This window comes from Arvicanthis niloticus, chromosome 23, assembly GCF_011762505.2.
Source record: "Arvicanthis niloticus isolate mArvNil1 chromosome 23, mArvNil1.pat.X, whole genome shotgun sequence".
NCBI lineage: Eukaryota > Metazoa > Chordata > Mammalia > Rodentia > Muridae > Arvicanthis > Arvicanthis niloticus.
This window is the reverse complement of record NC_133430.1, coordinates 32,387,758-32,397,022: the sequence shown is the minus strand read 5'-3', so window position 1 is coordinate 32,397,022 and position 9,265 is coordinate 32,387,758. Positions and strand designations below refer to the sequence as shown.

Sequence of the window (9,265 nt, the reverse complement as noted above, 5' to 3'; positions counted from 1 at the left end):
AATCATCCTCACAAACATTGCAAGGGTTAGGTTATGCCAAGACCCCGGACATGAGTGCAAGAGAGCTCCCTTGGAAAGATCATGAAGGACATGGAGGCCGTTTTCAGCCTTATGTGTTGGAACTGCCTGTCAGCCTTTGGGGAAGAGATCTTTTGAAAGACATGAATTATCGCCTTACTAATGAAGGGTATTCCTTGCCTTCTCAAAGGATGATGCAGGACATGGGGTGGTATCCCTCTAAGGGCTTAGGAAAACATCTGCAAGGGAGAACACAGCCAATAGAAAATGTCCCAAGGAATGATAGAAAGGGCCTGGGTTTTTCCTAGGGGCCACTGAGGAAGGCATTCCCATAATCTGGAAGACAGAGGATCCAGTGTGGGTTCCTCAGTGGCCATTATCCTCTGAAAAGTTACAAGCTGCCACACAATTAGTTCAAGAGCAACTCTCTTTGGGGCATATTAAACCATCAGTATCACCTTGGAATACGCCTATTTTTGTAATTAAAAAGAGGTCTGGAAAGTGGAGATTATTACATGATCTGCGTGCTATTAATCAACAAATGCAGATCATGGGCCCTGTGCAAAGGGGATTGCCATTGTTATCGGCATTGCCTGCTTCTTGGCCTATAATAGTTATTGATATAAAGGATTGCTTTTTTTCTATTCCATTATGTGCCCAAGATAGTGAACGTTTTGCCTTTACTGTTCCATCCTGTAATCATGAAGAACCAGATCAGCGGTATGAATGGGTGGTTCTGCCCCAAGGGATGGCAAATAGTCCAACTATGTGTCAGTTATTTGTAGGAAAAGCCATTGAACCATTGAGAAGAGAGTTTCCAAAAATGAGGTGCATTCATTATATGGATGACATTTTGTTGGCTGCTGTGAATGAAAAGGTACTAGAATTGGCTTTTGGAAAATTAATTTTATTATTAGAGAATAAAAGATTGTATATTGCCCCAGAGAAAGTACAGAGAGATCAGGTAGTGAATTATCTTGGAGCCAGGATACATAATATGAAAGTTGTACCACAAAAGGTTGAAATTAGGAAAGATCATTTAACAACTTTAAATGACTTTCAAAAATTATTGGGAGATATTAATTGGATACGAGGTTATGTAAATTTGCCAAATTATGAATTAAAGCCCCTATATAATATTTTAATTGGTGATTCTGCTTTGGACTCCCCCCCGCCAATTAACTCCAGAAGCTAGATTGGCCCTTACTAAAGTTGAGGAAAAGTTGCAGGGTGCCTTTTTACAGAGATACAAAGAAGGGCAATTAATTATGTTGTGTATTTTGGCCACATATCAGCAACCCTCTGGGGTGTTATGGCAGGAAGGTCCATTATTATGGATTTATTCACATGTTTCTCCAAGCAAAGCCATTGAGCATTATCCAACAGCTGTTGCCACTTTGGCCATGCATGGTATTCAACAATGTGTGCAATTTTTTGGAGTTGTACCAGGAAGCTTAATTATTCCCTATTCCATTCAACAAGTTAAAGTATTATGTGCCACAATAGATGATTGGGCAATATTAAAATGTAGTTATGATGGTGATATTGATAATCATTATCCCAAACATCCCCTTTTGTCCTTTTTTAAGGAACATCCTGTTGTTTTTCCAAAGATTACAGCTAGTGCTCCCCTTAAGGGGGCATCTAACATATTTACAGATGGATCAAAAACTGGCTGTGGAGCCTATATGGTAGAGGGTCAGAAACCAGTTTTATGTCAGTTTCAAATCACTTCTCCTCAAATCGTTGAATTGAAAATAGTGATAGAGGTCTTTAAACAATGTAATTTCCCCTTTAATTTGCTTTCAGATTTGCATTATGTGGTTAATGCAGTTAAAGTTTTGGAATTGGCTGGTCCCATTAAAAATACCAGTACAGTGTGTAATTTATTGAAACAACTACAAATGTTGATTTGGCAGAGACAACATCATTTTTATGTCTGCCATATTAGGGCTCATACAAATTTACCTGGTCCGTTGAGTGCTGGGAATGCCGTAGCAGATGCTTGGACCAGAATGGAATGTATATTTTTAAATTCTGCCGTTGATCAAGCTGTTCAATTTCATAAAGATTTCCATGTTAATGCTAAGACATTACAGCAAAAATTTCATTTGACTCGAGCTGATGCCAGACAAGTAGTTCTTAATTGTCCTCAATGTGTGATTTTTCACCACCCCCCAGGTGTGGGAGTCAATCCCAGAGGACTTTTACCTTTGAAAATCTGGCAAATGGATGTGACTCATCTTGCTGAGTTTGGAACATTGAGATATGTTCATGTTTCGGTGGATACTTGCTCTGGCATTATTCATGCAACTCCTTTGAGTGGAGAAAAGGCACGCCATGTCATAAATCATTGCTTAGAGGCCTGGGCTGCGTGGGGGAAGCCACAGCAGCTTAAAACTGATAATGGCCCAGCATATACAGCTCAGCAATTTATGAGCTTCTGTAAACAGATGGATGTATATCTTAAACATGGATTGCCCTATAATCCCCAAGGGCAAGGCATTGTAGAATGTGCACATCGCACCCTTAAAGAAAGTCTGCAAAAACAGAAAGGGGGAATTGGCTATGGCCGCACCCCAAAAGAAAGATTATCCCTTGCCTTATTTACTTTAAATTTTTTGCAACTAGATGTGGACGGCCGCTCGGCAGCGGAGCGTCATGCCACCTGGAAGCCTGTAGCTCAAGGCCTTGTTAAATGGAAGGATGTGCTTACAGGCCTATGGTGTGGCCCGGATCCAGTGTTGGCCTGGTCCCGAGGCTCTGTTTGCGTTTTTCCGCAGGACCGTGAAGAGCCGGTGTGGGTACCAGAACGTTTGGTCCGCCGGTGCAATGTTGCTGATTCTCCTGCTTCTGCTGCCTCTGGTGAATCCTGTGATGACGGAATTGCGATGGGGGATCCTATCAGCATTCCTGATGCCGATGCCCATAAGGCATGATGCTCAAGTATTTATATTAATGTATAATCAAACAGCTGCCACAATAACAAGTAGATACCCTTTGGCAGTTGGCTCAATTGGGATGTGAATGGAAAATGACAGACCTTTGCATTATAATAATATGTCCAGAGATGCCAATTTATCTATACAATTATCTCAGTGATTGCTAGGAAATTGGTCAAGGAGGTTTGATTCCCTCATGCAGGAGTTTCGTGTGTCCATCACCATGGTGAATTCGACCAGAATGGATCTATCATTGGCAGATGGCTTGATCCTGCAAGCAGTTCAACATCTGAAAGAGTATGCGGAGATAGGAGTGTTAGCAGTTGCCCTAGTGGGTGTCTGTCTGCTCTGCTTGTTTTGTCTCTGTCGTATGGCTAGATCTCAAAGACGAGGGAGAGCCTTGGTGGTGCATGCCTTTCAAGCCATTGAGGCTGGTGTCTCACCTCAAGCTTGGCTGACGGCTTTGAAGCAGTAACTCTCTATAACCCCTTATATTCAGGATTGGACAGCCCTTGTACCCCTGGAGACTTGTGATCTCATTGCACATGGGATGGGTGTCCTACCTGTTTGTGTAGACCTCAGCTCTTGCACCTGGTGGGTTTGACCCATTGCACCCAGTAGAGTGAGTGTTCTAGTCTTAGCTGCTTGCTTTCGATCGTGAGCTCCTACGGAATGGAGCCCGCTTGATCAAGCAATGCTTGCTTTTGCAGTAAATAAAAAAAGGGGGAGATGTGGAAAGCTTCTGCTGCGCCCTAAAGATGGTGCCTACTGCCTTAGCCCTCTTGGGGGAAGAAGTCCTTATTTGGTGAGGAGGTTGCACTTTGCCGGTAGCCTGATCTCTCGTCATGAGTGTGAACCTATGGTGGAGCAAAACGTAGTATGGGCTGATGGGCAGTCCACTGGGGGCTACTTAAGCTGCACTCACGGGAGGCACGGGGGCACACCCCTTGATCTTGTAACTGAAAGGCAATTCCTGAGTAAAACTGTCTCTGGAAGGAACTGGTGTGCTAGTCTTTCTTCCCTGCTGGTCAGGGTGGTCGGCGCGGCACAGGTTAAAGTCAATCTTTCTTAAAGATGAGGTGAAAGCCAGGTAGTGGTGGCGCACGTCTTTAATCCCAGCACTTGGGTAGCAGAGGCAGGTGGATTTCTTAGTTCAAGGCTAGCCTGGTCTACAGAGCAAGTTCCAGGGCAGCATGGGCTACATAGGAAACCCTTGTCTCGAAAAACAAAAACAAAAAGATGTGGTGAAAATTTCTAGTACATAACATCATGTAGAACGAGTATGCAGCCTTTGGAGTCCCTTCTCGTTTCTTAGAAGAACACATTTGAAGTTTCTTAGGGCCCCTTTACCCATCAGGCCTTTCTGGTTTTTCATAATGTCCCATTCTACAGATGGAGCACAGTTTGTATCCATTCACCAGTTGGAGGACTTTGTCTTTATTTGCAACCTGAATATTATGAAGAAGGTTGCTGCCAACACTTGAATACAAGATTGTGTGTGAACACAGGTTTTCTTTTTGTTTTGCTTTTTTAAAATGTATTTATTTCTCAGTTTTTGAGACAAGGTTTCTCTGGGTAGCCCTGGCTGCCCTGCAATTTGCTCTGTACACCAGGCTGGCCTGGAACTCAGGCTCCCTCTGCTTCCTGAGTGCTGGAATTAAATGTGCCATCATGCTCAGTTATGTGAACACAGTTTTTCTTTTCTCTTGGGTAAATACCTCCCCAGAGGTGAGCCTGCTGCCCACTGGTTTCGCTAGACTGCATGACTTTACATCATACCTGCAATATGTGATGTTTCTGATTGCGGTGCATCCTTAGTGACAACTGGCATTGTCCTGTTTGTGGAGCAGGGGAGGACAACATTTTTTGTTGTTATAATTCATTTGTAAAATGTTTTCAATGGCAAAAATACCAAATACTCTTTGTAAGTATCCATGGAGACTTGAGATTTTGAGTAACAAAAGGAAATAGAGATTTAACTGAAGGATGCTTGCAGGTTTGAGCATGGCAAACTGTAGCGCCAGCAGGTCTTGTCCCCCCTCATCCTCCTTTCCCTCTGCCTTGCTAAACAATTAGATTACTTTCCTAAAGCTAGCCACCAAGGTCTGTGCCCTTTTTTGGCCACTTCCTTATGCCTGACTCACTCCTGAGGCTGATCACGGAGGTCCAACTACCAAAACATCAAGGTCCAGCAGTCAACCCTTCCCCCGTTGACTATCTTAGCTGTGTGCCCAAATCAGAGTTCACCAACCCTTCCTAGCTCATTCCGACACAGACCTCCTCCTTTTCCCTGGTAAAGTGAAACCTGCAAAGCTCTTTGCAGCTCCTTCAGTGTCTTAACTCCTTGCCTTGCTTAACAAAGGATCTCTTTGTGTTCTGAAATGGGTGTTTGGGTGTGGTCTGTGCCTAGTCCAGGGTCCAGAGCCGTAGAACCCAAGTTACCTGGGTCCCTTCTTTAGCCAAGGTTACTCTCTGGATTTTAGAAGACTAGAAGTCTTGCATGAAATTTTGATTGTCAGAAATAAAAAATAAAAAATAAAAAAAACAAACAAACAAACAAAAAAAAAACCAACAAATGCCTTTTGATGCCACTGCAAAGAGTTTCCGTGTGCTTATTTTTTTATTCATTTTAAAAGTAATGTTTAGCTTTGGTTTGGTTTGGTTTCTTCCTCAGAACCAGGGCCCCATCCTTGGATTGTGAACCATTTTAGAGTTGGAGGTGGCCTTCTGAAGGGCGGCTAGGATGGTTGGGAAGGGTTTTACCATGATGGCTTCAGCTTTTTATAACTATGATGACCTCCCCACAAAGCACGAAGACCATCTGGCTGGAGTATTTTGAAGAAGCTGTAAACAATATGTTTAACCACCCAGGGTTCAGTGTTTCTCTGAATTTTATGTCCCTATCAGATCTTCTCCTGCATGCTCTTGGTTTCAGAGATGTAATATATTCCTGCTGGACAGTGGTGGCCCATATCTTTAATTCCAGCACTCAGTAGACAGAAGTAGGCAGGTGTCTGAGTTCAAGGCCAGCCTCATCTACAGAGAGAGTTCTAGGATAGCCAGGACTACACAGAGAAACCTGTCTGAAAAACTACTGATGATGATGATGAGGATGGTGGTGATGAAGAAGATGATGATAATGTAAGACCCCCGACCCTCAGTCAGTGGTACTGAAGAATGAAAAATTATAAAAATCATTTTTATAGAATATATACATATATAGATGCTTTTTAAGTTCCTTTAGGGACATGGAAACTTTTCTCTGAAACAAGCCAGGCCAGTTTCAGGAACTGGCTGTAAAGAATGAAAGTCATTCAGGTGGTAAACACACAATGACAGGGCTGTGGCTCTACGGCTGGAGCTAGTGAGAAATAGTTAATAGAGAGTTGACAGGGTAGGGCAGTGATATGGTAAAACCACATTTTTGAGAAAAATGATTGTACTGAGTAATTTCCATGGCTATTAACCTTTCGGGGTGGGTTTCTCTGGAATGTTTCGCTATTCTTATGTTATGTATCCTTGGCAACCCCTCACCCCTTCCTCACTCCCCTGGTTTGCGGTTTTCCTCTTTAAAAGACCCTTATCCCGCCACTCGAGGTCAAACTCTGCTCTTGAGAGAGCTCGTGGTTTGACCTTGGCCGGCCAACTTCCCTAATAAAGCCTCTGCTGATTGCATCCAGGTATGGTTTCTTGTGATCTTTGGGTGGTTGTGATCTCCTGAGACTTGAGGAAGGGTCTCCCGAGTATGGGGGTCTTCAGTACTTACTTCGAGATGCCCCTGAGTGAGACGCCAGAGATGCAGATCGATGCAAAAGCAAGAGGCTTATTTTCCGGTGTGTCTGGGTCAACCTTCAATTAGTCCCTTAAGGCGAGTTACCAGAAGGTGACCCTGAACGACTATTACAAGCAGTTTTTATACTTTTTAGGGGCACAGGTTACATCAGCAAGGGTACAGTCCAAACTTACTGGCTAAGCATATTGACCTTTAAATCTATTGGCTAGCAAACATGACACACATTTGAACTCTACCTGAAACTTTCCAGAGGGTCAGGTGGCTGTCAGTACATTCTGAGATTTTTTTTTTACTCAAGGATGTTCCTGTTGGTGGAGAATGGAACTTGGCCTAGCCTTGACTCCAGGCTGGAGGGGGAAGCTGTAAGGAGAGTGTGGGACTGGATAAGCCCCTTAAGGTCCCTCAATAACACACCCCTAACACTCATCTCTATCCCACTAACTACTTGATTTTATACCATCATCACAGATTCTTTTCATTCTTTCCTTTCATGTGTATATGTATGTGTGGGTATAAGTGTGGATGCAGGTACATACATGCATATGTGTCTATAAAGGTTTAAGGACAATGTCAAGAATTTTCTATTGTTCTTCTACCTTATTCTTTGAGGCAGAGTCCCTCAAGCAAGCCCAGTGCTCATCAATAGGGCAGCTCTCTTCCTGGGATCCCCATCTCCTCCTTCTTAGGCTGGAATTGAGGTCCACCTGGCATTAATTACATAGGTTCTAGGGATCCATACTCCTGAGGTCTTGCTGGTGACAAGTGCTTTAACTGTGGAGCCACCTCCTTACTATGCCCTTGGCATAGACAGCCATAGCAAACATGTTTCACTGTTATGGTGGGTAGACAGTTGTATTGTAGAGTGAAAAATTATAAAGACCATTTTATGAAATATATACAGGCTTTTTCTTTACCCTAGACCTGAGTAAACGAATGCAAGTTCCAGAAAGCGGAACTGGATGTAAGATTTCAGGGCTTCACTGCCCTGGGACACATTCCGGGTGGAGGACATTATCCCTGAATCAGAGGATGCTGGATTAACATTCCTCAAGCCTCAGGGTGGGGAAGGCCCAAAGCAAGAAGACACATTCCTGACCACAGAGAAAGATGCAAGTCATCTAGGTGGTTCCAAGAACTAGCTAACTTCCCACTGTTCTTGGTTACCCACCCCCACTTGAGGTTTTCCCAGTGTTATAGCCTGCTGATATTCAAAATTTGTAAAACAACCAATCATGTGTAACCGAGCGAAAATTCCTCCCTTTCCCCACCCCATGCTATAAAAAAAGCTCCTCAGCTTGCTGGCCTTTTGTCAAGTTTTGACCTTGGCTAGCCAACTCTCCCCAATAAACCTCTGCTGATTGCATCCAGGTATGGTTTCTTGTGATTTTTTGGGTGGTCATGATTTCCTGAGACTTGAGGAAGGGTCTCCGGAGTTTGGGGGTCTTCAATATCATTTATTCTCATCGTTGCTGTGACCAATAGAAGCAACTTTAAATGGGATTTATTTGGGGCCACAGTGTGGGAGGTTATAGTCTACCAAAGTATAGAAAGCATAACAGCAGGCAGAAGCCGCAGTACAGAAGCTCACATCTCAGACATCAGGATACATACAGCTCAGGCCAGAAGATGCTGGGCTATGATCCCACCCACCCCACCTGGGTGATCTACTGCTTTGAGCAGACCCCTCTTCCCAAAGATTCTACAGCCTCCCAAAACAGCACTACCGGCTGGGTACCAAGTTTTCAAACACAGGAGCCCATGTCGGGTGATTCACATTCAGCCATAATGCACACTCATGGCTGCCTCGTGATGCAAATCTAGTCACTCCAACTTCAAAAGTCTTCACAGCCTAAACAGAATTATCATTGTTAAAATGTCCAAACCCTCTTCTGATACCCAAAGCAACTCATAACTGTGAATTCCTATAACTGAAAAAAAAAACCCAAGTTATTTACAATATATAAAACAGCACAGAGGAAACAGTCCCATTCTAAAGAAACACAACGAAGAAAGATCAGACCGAAAAGCTAAAGCGAGCAGAGTGAAGCCAAACCTTGTGGCTGCATACTCAGAACCCAGGCGTTGTGTGGCATCATCTGGGTCCCAGTGGGCTTGGGAGACCCCATTCCTACAGCCCTGCTATCTGGCAAGCACAGTTTCTCTATCTGATCACTGGCTGTTTCCGTCCAGTGATCAGCCACAGTGCATACTTATTGGCTCTCCATTCATTGCTTTGGAGGTTTTTAAACTATCTACTGAAAGAGTTAAAAATTTTTAAACCTTCCACAGATGGAATCAAGAGTGCAGATCAGCTTGTTCTGGGTCCTAGGAAACTAGCTATCCACAAGACAAAATAGATAAGATAGGACTTCAGAGCTGGGAGTTCAGGTCAGCGTGACCGTGCACCATGGGTACCAGGAACTAAAAACTGACCATAAGATAGATTGAATAGGGTTTGAGCTGGGAGCTCAGGTCAACGTGCCTGTGCACCCTGGATACCAGGAACAGAACT

The 9,265-nt window shown here is 43.7% G+C and overlaps 1 long non-coding RNA gene across 1 annotated transcript; it reads right to left on the bottom strand.

Moving 5' to 3' along the window:
* Positions 1–2,806: 2,806 nt before the first annotated feature.
* Positions 2,807–6,819, bottom strand: LOC143436993 (uncharacterized). Its single transcript, XR_013106711.1, has 2 exons — positions 6,727–6,819; positions 2,807–3,249 (listed from the first exon to the last, which is right to left on the bottom strand). It is a non-coding gene; the product is annotated as an uncharacterized LOC143436993 (long non-coding RNA).
* Between the last annotated feature and the right edge of the window lie 2,446 nt (positions 6,820–9,265).